The sequence below is a fragment of the Harpia harpyja genome, chromosome 14, assembly GCF_026419915.1.
Source record: "Harpia harpyja isolate bHarHar1 chromosome 14, bHarHar1 primary haplotype, whole genome shotgun sequence".
In the NCBI taxonomy this organism is placed as follows: domain Eukaryota; kingdom Metazoa; phylum Chordata; class Aves; order Accipitriformes; family Accipitridae; genus Harpia; species Harpia harpyja.
Window position 1 is genome coordinate 33,819,456 of NC_068953.1, and position 15,761 is coordinate 33,835,216.

Here is a 15,761-nt window from a genome sequence, read left to right on the forward strand (position 1 = left end):
CTGCAAATGCCCTACTTCGAAACTTGCTAACAACTGACCCCATTTGTTTCTGTAAAGCCCAGAAATTTCATTATCTTCTCAAAACAAAAACTGAAGAAATATCTTCCCAAATGGTGGTAAGATTGAGCAGACAAATGTCAGTGCCAATCATTGTGCATCAGTATCTAATACTCAGTCTCATATACAATGAGCCATTCAAAAGCAGGTTATCAGTGGTACTTCTGAGGAACTAGAAAGAACAAAAAGAAATCAGAGCTACTGTAAAGTCATCCTGAATTCTCAGTGGAGTCATAAAGGGTTAAAAATGGCACTTTGAAATCTCTTTAAGCCTGAATTCAAATATAAAGGTAATTCAGCAAATTACTAAGTGCAACATGCATCTGACTAAACTATAGAAGGACCTCAAATGCCCAGGTATCTCAACAGAACCTGGAAGGTGCCTCAGGGAACACCTGCTGTTTCATACAAGGAGATTCACTCTGAAGACAGGAACAACACACCAAACCCCATACAGAATTTGTTGCCTATTGAACAGAAGTCTCACAAAGGCAAAGTGATCCACAACTCGTGACTCCATGTTCAGTTTATCCTACTTGCTCTGAAACTACAGCAAGCAGGGTACAAGCAAAACAAGCTGTTTCAGCTATGTTCTGGGCTGCAGTTGGAAAAATCCAGTTTAGATGCTGCACCACTCTGTAGGAAATAGTTGTTTCTCTTGACATTAAGTCTGGGCCAAAGCCATGCCTCTGTAGCAAAACTCCACTTTTAAGAAGATAGTCACGTGGAAAATACACAACTGATTGACAGATGGATGCATCACTGCATACGCCACTGCACCGCTTCACAAGCAAGAGGAGAGTCTCAAAGGCACCCTCCAGAAAACTACCAAGCTGCTCAAGTTCAGCACAGTACCTGCTCCAAGGTCTAAGAAATGGCAGCTCGCTCGCTCTGCTGGCCAGCCTCACACCAGCAGGTATGAACAATCCCCAATATACTGGGGAACTGGACTGTTGGCAAAACATTGCATTTGCCCCACTTCAGCTTTAATCACAGCTCATAATCTGTACAAACAATCATAAGGAATATTATTGATCTGGAAAGACTAGACAGAAATTTGTCTGTTCAATGTGTAAGAATTATTTTTTTAAATTGTAAATTTCAGACAGAACAAGAAACAACAAGGATTGGTTTGTTGTTTGGTGGATTTTGTTCCACCCCACTCCCACCCCCCCAATTAAGATTTTTATTGAAAAGGAATGAGAAAATTGCCAGCTTCTGGCTAAAAAATTTTTAACCAAAAGCTTACTGAAGGTTGAGTTTCAGACTTAAGAAAAAATTGCTTCTTTTTTAAAGCAGAAGTAACGCAAGAGATACATACCATATACCTATAGTTGAAAGCCTGTGTTTCCTAATGATGAAAATTGTGACGAATCACTCGGATCTATTTGTGTTTCTCCACCCAAGTTTTCAAGCCTGGTGTTTACTTGGAATGAACTAGGAACGGAGGACATTTGTTATCAATTTATTGAACTTTTTTTCTATGCCAGTGCTGTACTGATTATAGACTCCCTATATTTCATTCATATTTCATTCCCTATATTTCATTCATTCATTCAACCAGTCACAGGAAGACCGGTTATTTTATTGGCAAGGCATGCTGAAGGAATCAAGACTTTGTGTATTCCATGAAGTTAGCTGTATAATTAGTAATGGAAAAGAAGTTAAATGAATGTTGCTCTCTATTTCACATTGTCTATGTAGTTTCTGCTAACAACTAACTCCACAGCACCTTTTTGCCACGATTCAATAATCAAACACTGGAAATTTGGGCCATTTTGACAGGACGTTTTAATTACACTACGATTTTTTTTAATTTTTTTTTTTTTAGAGCAGGTGAAGGCAAGACTCCATCAACTGTTAAGTTGAAACACCTAATGACAATGAATGCAGATTTACTCACATAATCTCTTGCCATTGTTCAAAACCTGCAATTTCAGTGAGCATTCCTGCTATTTAATTTATTTCCCAAAAAAGGAACAAACAAAAGATCCCAGGGTCAAGTGCAATGAGACCTCTAAATCCACACAAGGAACTCCTGGTTTCCAAGGGGATCTACATTAGTACAGAAACCTGTTTGTAGCCAGCAAGATGCAGATACTAACAAATATATTATTTTATAAATATAGTGTTATTTTTACTTTTTCCATCAGTAAAGCAGAATTTCCATCATATTTTATATGAACTTAATCTCTAGTTTTGTTTTTTATAATTACACTAACAAAGCAATAATGGGAGTTTCTTTTACCCTTCAACATCATGAGCTAGTCAGATGAGAACTTTGTATTGCATAATACATGATGCCCTGCTTTACATGTGATATGCTTTACAAAAATCTTAGTCTAATTGTGAAAGACTACTGTTACAAAACATTCTCATCACTGGCATGTTTAATTGAGCTCCTGAGAGGCAGTATCAGTAAGACTTAGGGATAAATAACCAGTAGTCCCATTGGTCTCACCAAGAATCCATTGATGTTTCATAAATCCTAGTCAGTAAAAATCTAATTGAGTTACCATGCTGAATTAGCTTACATCTAAATGGCATTCATGTCTACAAATGGAATAATTAGAGTCTAGAAAATGGGATATATCAAGTGCTATCCCAAGTGACAACAGCAAGACATTTGTATTCATTCAATCAACTGCTTTAAAAAAGCAGATGTAATACTTGATTTGGGGTTGATGATGAGACAGTGTTATCGAGTCTAGCAATGATATTAGACAGAGGATGTTAACTATTTCTTCATATCTATCTATCTATATTTATTCTAAGAGATTCTTCACTTTGATTCTTCCAGATTTTGCTTTAGGATACAAAGTCATTACATGACTACATACTCTCTATTTTATATCTAGGGTAATGAAATCAGCTACACTCATTAGCGCTCTTCTTTCCACTACTAGAATTCTAAGATGAATAGCAAATAAATCAATAAATAACAGGGTTTGCAACAGAACTTTCAAAGCTACTAACATTTTTAGCCACAGTACCAAAGGAGTCTTTTTAGACAGAATAAAGCAAATAGGACTGTTCATTTTGTCACCTTGCTTAACCACTTTCTTCTATGTACTGAATTAAGTAAGGTACCATTACACTCTTGCCAGAATCCAGCATCACCCTGCCAGTGACATCCTGCACTACAGACTGAAATTTATCAGATGCCACTAGTTGGCTGGTCCAGGTTTAGTTAAATACCATCTGGTTTTTTTCAGGACAAATATAAAACATGGCTATCTCAAACTGTATATAAACCCACTATTAAATTAGGATGAATCTTTGCAGTGCTGGATAACAGATTCCTTTAATTCAGAAAGTAGTCTAATTTGCATGCATATTTTATTTATTACACCAATTAAGTTTTGCAAATAGTTTGCAATGAGGTCCCTATGACCTAATAATTCACAATTACTCCTGGGATATCCTGCCCACTTTAGCACGTTTTGAATAATATTGCTATCTCCTTGAGAAAAATAATGCATTTTTTACATGATGGATTTATTAGGAGTGTGCACACCTCTTTCTTAACCAATTTTACTCTAGGCAGGGTTACTGGAACTACTTCATAGGCCTTTGTCGTGTTGGTTAATGAATGCTTTCCTTCAGCTTCCTGTCTTTTCAGATACTTGTCTTCTAAGCTCTTGTGGAAATCCCATGTATATACAATCTAGATGAGCCCTCTGGGTGGTAACACAATAGAAATGAATAATAACCATTTGAAACTGCCAGAATGATATTCTGTTTCTGCTATAGCGTTAAATAATGGAGCACAGCTGAAAATGGACATTGTGGAGCAAACTTATCACAGTCAAATCTACGCAAGTCTGGTAAACTTGCTTCAGATTTATACTGCAGAATTTAACTTCCAAAAAACTGCATCAGAAAAAATTTGAGAGTAACTTGGATCTATTCAAATAATGACAAGTTGTATTGAGTTATTTTATAAGAACAAACTAGCATATAGTTTGCTCTGCTTTTATCAGCTTTATAAGGAATTCTAAATGAGCTCAGAGTATTTTGGTAGTGCTCAAGCAAGACTGGCATTTCCTTATACTTCATATGTATAGCTTCCTCCCTTAAAGCATTCAGCTAGTAATCTGCATTTCTAAATTTATTTTTCATTCCATTACAAACTAACAAAACTCCCTCTTTATAAGAAAGAAAATTTCTAGCTTCCAAAGACAGTTAGGGAAGACAAGCTATTTGCTAAAAAAAAAAACAAACAAAAAAACAAAAAAAACCCCCAGACATCATATATTTTGCCTGTGACTTTCACGTAAAGACTTGAATATCTGCCTATGCTTTTGGAGAAGCTGATTCCTGTGGGAATAGAAACCTGCTCAAGAAATGAGTACCCTGCAACATAATGTACTTTTCTTTTTAAATGATCTATACATACTGGTATGAAGCATCTTGGTATTCCTACATCTTTTCTTAGAAAACATACTTGGCCACACTCAGATAAAGCCCTAAAACTGGTATGTCAAGGTGAAAAATCCACCTTCCTGTGTCCTTTCAGTGCTTTTGCTACCAGGTGTGTTTTCCAACACTGGGCTAGAGCATGGGGGAGCACTAAAGGCCCTGGCTTCCCAATGCCCCCCACCAGAAAAGCTGGCAGCTGCCTGCCCGCAGGTTCCATCACTGCCCAAGAGGACCTTTGCTGAGAAAGCCTCTCTGGATATTCCCTTTTCTTTGGTGTGCTCTGCTATTTCATTCTACTGACGTACAACACCGAGTAAGCACTCTTTTTTTCTCAGTGCTAACAGCTGCTAAGTATTTGTGAACACATCTCGGCTTCAGTCTTCATAAGACACGGTTCTTTTGTCAAAGTTCACACACCTCATCCCTTTCATTGTAGGTCATAGTTCTTTCCTTGCAGCCGTCTCTGAGTTTTGTCTCTCTCTACTGCTTTCTCATTTTACACTGTCTTTTGATAACGAAGTGCTGAGCACTATACTCCATGTAGAGCCAGATCCTGCCTTCATCCAGAGAAACTAGCTTGGTGCACTTTGCACACAGATGGCAACATCTGCCCACTTTAACACACCAGATCCTACCCAAAAAGCAACTGAAATCCTTCCTACTGCTGACTTCAATCCACTAGTTCGTGCTAAGCCTTTGCAATGGCCTACCAAGTTTCCTGTCCCATCACCCACCCGCGGCTTGTCACCTCAGTCATTCCCACAAGTAAATCTTATTTCAGATCATTTTCCCCAGCTGATTTGATCTGATCCTATTTTGCCCAGCAAAATGGATTCATTGGTACTTTCTACCTGTCCTAACGCCTTTAGATTCTTTTTTTGTATGTCTGAAGCTCCTCTTGACAAAATGCACCTAGCAACGTAAAAAATAAAATAAAACGGGCAATTCCCAAACAGGCAACTACAGAGAACATGACTATGCTTTAAATGAATAAAAAAAAAGAAAAAGTAGCTGTTTCCTCATCACCAGCAAACTGTTTCAGAAGGGAATGCTGCAAAAGGCCTACATCATGCCTTTACTTATAGCGGTACACATGCTTTGTTGATAGCAAAATGAAGTAATGAGTTCTGCATTTTGGTCTACTGAAATTTGGGGTTAAGCAAGCGGGAGCTGTACTCGCATGTGAGAAAATAACGCAAACCAGCAAAAACGTGCAGAATAAAAGCCTGTTATGCAATGTAAATCTCAAGTGGCTGCGTTCTCTGGAGCAATGAGGACTGAAATCAAACCCCTTGCTGAATGAGGTACGTAATGAAAGATCTTACAAAATGAGCTTAAAACAAAGCATGTTTACAATATTTGTAAGTGTAGTATGAAATAGTCACAAACTACATAATATTCCAGTTCTTTGAGGTTTTTCTAGTTTAATTCTGTGCGATTTCATTAACACCCTTGCAAGGAGATGTGCTTGAAAGAACTCCATAATATAGGTCATTTTTAGTAGACATTTATATTCCGTTGTTAATTGGCGATGCAAGGAGGAATGAAATAGCCTAGGAAGTATACTACAGGGAATAGCTTGCATTGGCAAACAAAACGAACGAGTAACCTAGGAGATCTGTTTCCTTTTCTAAAATCCTTCTATGGCACTGCATTCCCAAGTATGACCATGAAAAGCAACAAATTAGAATTAGTACAAATCATTTTGTGTTATGCCAACAGTTAAGTGACATGCAGGGCAAATGAACCAAACCCCCATTTCTTCTGCGCACCAAGCTAACAATCTGAGATGGCAAACACAAATTAAGACACCAACCCAGAAAATGCTGTAGTGACCACACAAAACTAGAACACTTTGTTTCATTATGATGGAGATATATTTAGTTGGACTACATTCCCCATCATGCAATGTGCAGGAACTTGATTGACAGTTTTAGTAACTACATTTTCATAAAATAGAATTGTGACTCAGCTACAAGAAAAAATACTGTGTGAAGTTGGTTGGTGTTATTTAAAAGGACACCGACTAAATGATTGTTTATCAGTATACAAAATACTGAGTGAAATTTTCCCACAGGAGTAGCAGCCTGAATAGTATTAACAGTGCTTTAAACTGTAATGAATTCCCAGTCTAATTCACTATGAGGTTTCAATTTATACCACATTTAGAGTACTCCAGGTTCAAGTAATCACTGCAGTAATTAGCTTACTTCCAGTCCTCCAAAATAAACCCACTAATTTTTGCAATCAGCCTTCATTTGGTTAATCACCAGTTTAATTGATTTAATTAGTTTGATCTGCAAAATTAGTCAAGTGTAAATACTGTTTTGTAAACAGAGTTTAGCTCCAAGCTGTAATATAGGGAATTCTAATTCAAAGCTACAGTTAATAATAAAAACCAACACACACACGATTTTGTTGCGGTATCCAGCGGTTTTAAGTCCGCAAGACACAAATTTATACTTTTAATAGATAATGCTATTTAATATTAGTGACAAAACTAAGGACATTGCCTCTCAAAGTTTTATTCTTGACTAATGCTTTTTACACTGTGACAACTGACACTAGAACAGTGTTTTTGCTTTCTCTAGGTTAAGAGCAGAATATTTCCTTTTTTATTTTGCTTTTGGTTTCAAAAGATGCTAAAAGGCATTTATTAATGAGCTAGACCAAAGGAAAAAAAAATATATAAGGAGAACTCTGGTTACTCCTAAACAAACATTATTTTGGAATGTTTTAGAAGGCATGGGAATAAAAGAAGCGAGCCAAGCTGCAAGCCTGGGTGGTAACATACAAGGCAGAGGGGATGTCTAAACAGAAATAACGCCCTGAAATTACAAGTTGAATGTAATTTGGAATAGCACTGGAATCAAAGATTTGCTATCCTAGCACAGCTCCATCAGTTATTGATACTAATCATCATAAAAGTACATTTGATCCTCAAAAAAAAGGCTATGTATTTCATGACAAATAGCCAAATTCACCCATGTACACATTAAACTCTTTAAAGTTATCCCAGAAGATACAGAGCATGTGTTCAGAACAAGGCAAGTGTCTTCATGGTAGGCAGCCTAGCGGATACCTAGAAGGCCAGAAAAACTGGCAAACAGAAACCAGCCTTCCATTGAATAGTATTCAGAGAAAAGAAGTGACTGGGATGTACCACATAAATGAGAAAGACAGGTGGGTAGAATAAAAGAAAAATGGCCAAGATTATATGAAAAATTTCTTTCCAAGGAATGTAAGTTAATAAAAGCACAAGTCTAGGATGCAGATAAGGGATCCATTCTTAGCTCTGCTGGGCTGCCTTTGCCATTATGGTCAAGTCATTTAGATTTTCTGAATCTCACTTCAAACTGTAAATGTAAATAGTGTTTGTTCCTAAGTCATACAGGCAGTGCATCAATCCATTAAAGAAAAAGGGGGGGGGAACCCTTCTATTGAAAAATAAGATTCTAGCAACAAAACATCAAAAAGTTATCTCAGATTATTTTTCTCCCTAAAAAAATTCTATTTCAAATTGTTTTAAATGAAATTTTTATTCTATTTTAGTTTATTTAAAGATTTTCCTTTTTTTTTTTTGGTACCAAGTATTTGTAGCCATCTCCCACCTCAATCTTGTCCCTGAATATAAAAGTATCTATAAAACTCCTTTTCCTCCCATTTTCCCCCACCCCTTTTTTCCAGGTGAACCTTTCAAAATTATTTCAAATTGAAGTAATTTAACCACCATACCCAAACATTTCAAGATTTCATTCATTGTCTGAAAATTGTTCCCTGACAGCAGGATATTTTCCTAACTCCAGAGATATTACAGTTGCAGAGATATTACAAGTTCAGAGAAGAAAAAGGAAAGAGGGAAGAAGGAAAAAAACAAAAGATAAATCCAACTATAATTTTTTTCAGTTCTCTTCACTGTAAGAAATGGAAAACATCCAAGAAAAGATACATTTAGGAAAAAAAACCTAAAAAGTGAAATCAAGTTTCTGTTCATTCTGATTTGAATTTCTCTCTAACAAAACGCTTCCAACTTCCTATCAAATATTTTGTTCAAAGTATTTCACAGGAAAGGTTTTTTGTTTCTTTGATTAGCCACTTAGGTGAAAAACATAAAATTAAACAACAACAAAACAAGAGCAACTCATCTGAGCCTTTCAAGCTTTAGAAAAATATTCGTACAACTCTGCAGAAGGCCAGAAGCCAGCCAAGAGAGCTGCAGGGCAGAAGCTTGCAGCCAGCCACGTGCCTAAGCTCAGTGACAGTCTTTATTCCACCCATTGCATCGCTGCTCAGTCCATGTTCCATCACAGGAAGACTGAAAACTTGCAAGATCTAAACTAAGAAGGAACTGCAACATCTGCACCACTTCTTTCCTATGATTTTAAAGCCTTGTTTTTCATATCTTATGATGTATTAATTTGTGCATTTGCAAAAACAACTGTGAATTCTGTTTTGTACATGTGGTGCAGTTACCACTAAGGAGGATTTGGGGGATTTGCATTAAACTGAGTCCCAGATGGTTTTGTCCTTGTGATTTGCATTGATCTGTTCCTTGTCAGTTCTAATTATCAATCAAAATGACTGAATTAAGTCAACCACTCTGCAGAAGACCTATTTATGCACATGATCAAAAGCACAGCTATGATACAAAGCCTGAAGAGTTTCCCCAGTGCTCCATGTAACTTCAGTGATAGGTCTCTTCATAGAGGACGCAACCCTACCCCTGCCCCATCTCCTGAGCTAACACAGTCTGTTTAAGTCTCAGTCTCTCTGCAGGACTTTTGTGTGAATAAATAACATTTGCTGGATGAAAATAAAACCTCTAATCACCAAGCCCTTGAAGGAGAGCACCCTGTGGAATAGATTACAATATTTTAGCATGTTCGTTTCATTTGGTGTTTCCACTAGTGCTCTTTTAACAATGATACAAACTGCACATTGGGTACTCATTACACCACACCGGAGAGAGTAGGATATCTTGTAAATATGCATTAAACGGTGGCTAGATTTTCCTTCACTACATGCTGTGTCTGAGCTGAGGCACAAACATGTATACTTGAGAGCAGTAGTTGGGGTATATTCCTGGCATGCTGCCATTGTCAGTGAAATATGTCCTTTTTACAGATGTTTCATATACTATTTGGAACAAATTGCTCATCCATATACACAAAGACATACACAGATAGACATAAGGTACAATGAAGAAAAAATTTATGTTTATATAGCCATCAAAAAATGGGTTTAAATAAATTCAGTTTGGAAAGTACTAAGTGTGTGCATCTTAATGCAATGGAGAGCTTCCATTTTCTTAAGCGCAAGTCAGAGATAAAAAAAAGCATGTTGCATTTCATAGGTGGGCTTAGAAATGCAGATCATTAAGTTTAACCAAATGCAAAGCATAAATGAAGCTTATTAGCTTTGTTGGTATATATAAGCAACATATTAACTAGTTTTACAAATAAACTGCAATTTATACTTTTGCATTCTGTTGCTTTGAAACAGATCTGTCATACGACTATGAACACTGGGACAATTCCAGAGTTCCTGAAGCCAATTCGTGCAGAAGCTACAGCATGTTTCATTCTTCTGAGAAGTGAAAGGTGTCCCCAGATTGCTCAGATATGGAAAGATCTGTTTGATGAATGAGCTGGACAAGAATTTCAGATTGCTCAGATGACTTGACATCAGAGCCCTGCATGTAGGAGTGCTTATTAGCAGGGACCTTTAAGACTTTTTAAAGGGTTTTAGCTTTTACACGCATATAATAGGAACACTTCTGAAAGTTTAGAGGCTGGGAATCTCTATTTGATTTCAGCGTCTCAACTCCACTATCACCAGGGCTGGATCTCTGCACTTGCATGTTGTGAGGATCTCCATCACCACATTTCTATCAAAGGTGGCAGAATATATGAGAAGACGTTTAGACCAGATTCACACTCTTAGTTTTATGCTGTTTATGGGAAGATCCTGCAGAAGCCTGGAGCAGTGTGGATGTATGATATCTGGTCCAGAATAAACACTACTAGTACAAATTTGCATCATCAATATTCTTAACAAATTCAGACCAGTGGAATGAGCTTAATACCTGTTGCTAATCCAACATTATGTGGAAGCAAAGTTTTTGCTTTCATAATTAGAAACCCTAAAAGAGCATTTACTTCATCATTGAACTGTGGCTCCAAAATCCTATATACCCTGACCACATTTTAACTGACTTGCAATTTTTTAATTTATTTTATTTTTATAGCAAGCTCTGTTAGCTTTGCTCTCATAGGAACAAGTAATCAGGAGACTGAAATACATTCTGTATTCTTATTTATATGCATTATTCATATTCATGTTTTGTAAGAGACTGATGGATTTTCTAATTTGTAAGATTTCTTAGGCAATCAAGAGTAACTCTGAAACAACAATGAATGGATAATGATCATACTTGCTATGTTTGATTTAATGCATTTGGCTAGGGTTAACCTATTTGTGTTTGCTTCCTTCAACCGTACATTTGTAAAGTTTCATTAAAATGAAAAAGGGTTGTACATATTCCTGCAAAGCATACTGCACGTTCTTCAGCAGCTTTTAGACCAGATCATTTCCTGTTTTGAAGGAGCAGACAAGCCTCAACAGAAGCTTCAAAGCTTTTTTGACTTTTAACAATCACATTAGCTTACATTACACAGCTCTAATCATGAATGCTCCAAGAACTACTTGAGATTTTTCCTGTTTAAGTGTTATATTTTTGGACCAAATAGAGCCAAACTTAGTAAGTAATTATTGTTAGAGTCACAGCAAAGATCCCCCCCCCCTTCCATACAGCCTGTGGCTTGTGATCAGAGGGAATGAGAACAAGTTACAGAAAATATACAGCATTACAGGCCACATGTATAAAGGAATAAGCAACAGTTACTTCATATGCATTCTGGCAGCTCTCAGAATTTCTGGCAGTACTAGCAGAATTTAAGTGATTTCAGGCACAACACGGTCACATACAATCGCTTAATGACCACTAAAAAACATAAAATTAAACAACAACAAAACAAGAGCAACTCATCTGAGCCTTTCAAGCTTTAGAAAAATATTCATACAACTCTGCAGAAGGCCAGAAGCCATAGGCTCACTCTCAGATACACACCCTAGTTTCAATCATAGTAATTCCAAAATGAAGGTACTCACCCTCTGCCTTTGATCGAGGCCTCAAAGTTCTCACAAAAGAAGTCTCTCCTTGGAAATGAGGACTGTATCAATACAAACATTTCCTTCCAGATGCTAGCTGCTTTCCTCATGAGCAGAGTATGTTTTACTCCTAGACCACACCCTTTCTGTATGTCACATAGATGTTTTCTCTAGGGAGGCTAGCAAACTCCCATTACCACAGCATGTTGACTTCAGAGTGCCTACAGACTCACACCTGCCACACAAACCTATGTAGTCTCCCACCAGCTGTATCCTACAAAGGTGATTGCACATTAATACAATCTCCTTTCTTTCCCCTTATCACCCTCACTAAACAGAAGACTGTTCCAAGTCACTGCACTGCTCAAGTGGATGGCTCCAGGGGTTGAGAAAAGTTTTAAAAAACTAATTTAAAAATGGGTGGGAAGAAGAATAGAGAAAAGAGAAAGACTTATTTGTAACTGTCCTAGAATTTTTTTGAATGACTGCTAATTAAGACCACCTTACTCTTCTGAATGCCTTTGAGGTCACACCTCCACAGCAGCTTTCACAAATGCTGACAATTACTTGCAAAAGCAATCAGCAGCCCTCTGCATGGGCATCCCCTTGAGTACCCTGAGCATCAGGTGCCAGTCCTTATTTTTGAGATAGTAAGGACACAGCAGGAACCTGCACAGAACTTTTCCTCGGCATTTAAACAGGTTTTTAAACAAGTGAACATCACTTCAATTTTTGTGATCTATAGCATCCCTATACTCATACCTTATTGTCCTGATTTATTCCTCCTATATCATATGTCATCCTTCACTGATCTATTTCTGTGGCTATAAGACTGTTAATTTGCCATGCAGCACGTGGCTATATTGGGTAACAAAACAGCCAAAATGAACAAAAAAACACTTCTGAGGATACTGTACAATACTTTGTATTACAGACTTTAGCAAGAACATGCTGTTTTTAATGATGAATCTATTCCTGAATCCCTTCCCATCAGAATTTTTTAATAACCAGGTAAAATCACATGACTGTCATCACCTTCAAATGGAAATCATTATGCTGAGACCAATAAGCCACAAGAAGCAAATACTGGTATTTTTAAGATTATTAATGGAATCAAGGCCTGAAAATTGCAAGAATCAAATGAACACTTGTAGGAATAATGTAATCCCGATTAACAGCAACAGGTTTATATAACTGTATCTGAAGACAGCAAATGTCACTCGTGAAGGAAAACGTCAGAATAAATTTGTAAAAAGTAATGAGAATAAATTAAGATATAAAAGCTACCTGGAGGGTAGCACTTTGCCTATTCCTCCACCTTCAGTCTGCACCATACAAGGCAAGTCAGCTGAGCAGAGGTATAGTTAATAACACCTCTTCATGCAGTTCTGTGCTTTCATACGATGTTTATTTATTTGGCTATATTCCACCAACCTTAAGAAATTATGTTTTCATAAGCCCCTAGAATTTACTTCCCTTTTGTGAGTTCCCTTATTCCCCTTCTACGAATCTAAAAATCTAACCATTTAATGTGACCAACTGACCAAAAGGAAGCTAAAATGCATAAAGCATTAATCCAGATCTGTAACCAGAATTAAGGGATTAATCCACAAGAAAAACTGTAATAAACTCCATTACAGTTTTTAATGTAATGTACAACGGGACTCAACAGCATTTTTAAAACAACACTGCAGATACTTAAGCAATTGTCATACTTTTACAATTGTCAGCTTCACTCTATTTTCATTGCACAACAGTGGCACATGCATTGAGTTTCATAGCTTCATGATGGGCTATTTGTCACATTTTCTTTAAACCGCTCTACAGACCTTAGAAGCCCAAGTCCTATTTTCAAATAGCAACTTTACCTCAAATACCCTAAGCTGCATAGCTTTGAATGAGGCTGCAGGTGCCAACCTGATGGACAGGCAGACAGACAGAACAGTCCATGGTTGTAAAAAACACCAAAGTGGTATTTAAGGAAAGCAATTGAGACCCTAATTCCTAGTGAAATCAAAGGCACTGGGCTCCTAAGTGGACTGAAAAACCTTTCTTGAAGCATATCAACATTTTAAGGCATAGCCACACCTCTAAAAAAACAGATTGAAAACACAGACTTGGAAAATATTAGCTCTTTTCAGAAGGGACAATCTGATATTCCACATACTATAAGTAGCATGTGTATGCATTTGTGTGTATACACACATGTATACATGCATAGTGCATTGGTTACACATGAAAGAAGCTGTAAGACATTTCATGGATCTTGGCCCTCCCCATCAATCCCTCATCTTCCTGCAACAGAGTCCCAGGATAACTTGACAGATGCTTTCTCTCTCACTTCCTCCAACAGCTGCAGCTTTAGATCACCTGCGAGCCCCGCTGCGGAGTGTATGGTCAGCCCAGATATGAAAAATACTATTAAACTGATCACAAATCACTGATGGTCACCCCTGCCCTGTTTGTACACACCACAGTACACACTTCATCACCCCTTGGCTGGATGGCTCTCCTGTTCTTGCTACTGCTTAACCTTCAGGAGCTTTCCTGGTCACAGAAGTCTTCATACTCTCTGGAAATAGTTTTGCCCATTCTAGGGTCTAGCTCCTTAATCTCTCTAGTGAAGCAGCTATGTCAAATAAACATGTTTTACAAACACTAGTGTTCATTTAATGCTGAGGTACCACAACCACTTGAAACGCTAAACTCCAGTCAACCTTTATAATGCCTGTTCTTTTTTTTTTTTTTTTTTTTGGCTGGCAATATTACACATCCTTGTATAGCTACTGTGAATATTCAAATACTGTAATTGGAAATGATTTACTTTGTTTTGAATTAACTAAAATTCCATTGTTAAGCACAAATACTGCTTCACTAAATCATCAAGCTTTTAATAGGTCCACATGAGCAGGTTACCGAGCGTGTTAGGATTTATAATACTCCTGGGGAGCTGACCACTGTATTATGCTTCCTGCTGCTAGGTAATATGCATGACACATTTCTGGACACTAATTCATTTATTTAATAGTAACAGTATGCAAAAACAGAGTTCAAAATGAGGCTGACAAAGAAGGTATAAAAGTTTTATTAATCCATAGCTAATCAAAGGCCAGAGGAAGGCATATAATGGTGGCATTTACAGACCATATCGAATGTGAATAAATTAAATTTTTGTTTCCTAAAATCTTACTAATAGGATGTATTCAGCTTGAAACATTTATACTTTTAATTACAGTGGCAGCCAATTTAGAGTGGGTATCTGGTTGTATTGTACTTAAAACTTTGCATCAAGGATCTCTACAAATCCTCTCATCAGCTATTTTTTGAATCTGATTTGTTACTGTGTGCACTGTGTCCATGCTCAGAAATAATAACATTATTTACTTTCTCATTTAATTATACAGTGACAGATTACTTGTAGGGGGAAAGGGCACTGAGGGAAAGTATTTTCTTCCTGTGAGAGAAATTCCCCTGAAAGGCTCAGCATCATGTACATACAATATAACTTTATAGCTCTATCCTTCAAATGTTTGTATACATGAATAAATCGATAGAACTACTCATATGGAAACAGTCATTTCTCCAGGCAAAAGTTTTCATAGGATCATACCCTCATTTCTAACAAGTTATCAAACACTTGGGATTACATTGCAAATTTTGTTCGGAAAAAAACTAACAGTCAATTACTCATAAACATAACTAACAGCTGACTCAAATTTATAAAGAAAAGAAAGAAAATTAAAAGGAAAAGGAAAACTGGCAGCCATACTAATTTGATCTTTGTTTTGAAATACCCTTAAAATTTTTTATTTGACTTCAATTCCATTCTTCCAGAAAGCAAGCCAGAGAGACCATACTCTAATTTAGAAAGGACAGAAAAAAATTAGTCACAATGCTTCTATAAAATCTTTTAGATATCAGGACAAATTTCAATAACATTGTCATTTCTTCCTGTTCCCCCCCACCAACAATCTGGAGTTGGGAAAAGATGACATTTTGCTGAAAATACAAAATTATCCTCTTTAGTTTACTTGGGAAGCAAATGCATATGTGAAGTTTGTAGTTCCATGCCACTGATGAGCCCTTACCCACCAGAGAACTCAAGCATTTCC

At 37.0% G+C, this 15,761-nt stretch overlaps 1 long non-coding RNA gene across 1 annotated transcript in view; it reads right to left on the reverse strand.

Annotated features, from left to right (window-relative positions):
• LOC128151530 (uncharacterized) overlaps positions 1 to 11,782 on the reverse strand; it is an 86,859-nt gene extending 75,077 nt beyond the window's left edge. Inside the window, exon 1 of the long non-coding RNA XR_008238404.1 lies at positions 11,650 to 11,782. This is a non-coding gene — a long non-coding RNA (uncharacterized LOC128151530). The remainder of the gene's footprint in view (positions 1 to 11,649) is intronic.
• Between the last annotated feature and the right edge of the window lie 3,979 nt (positions 11,783 to 15,761).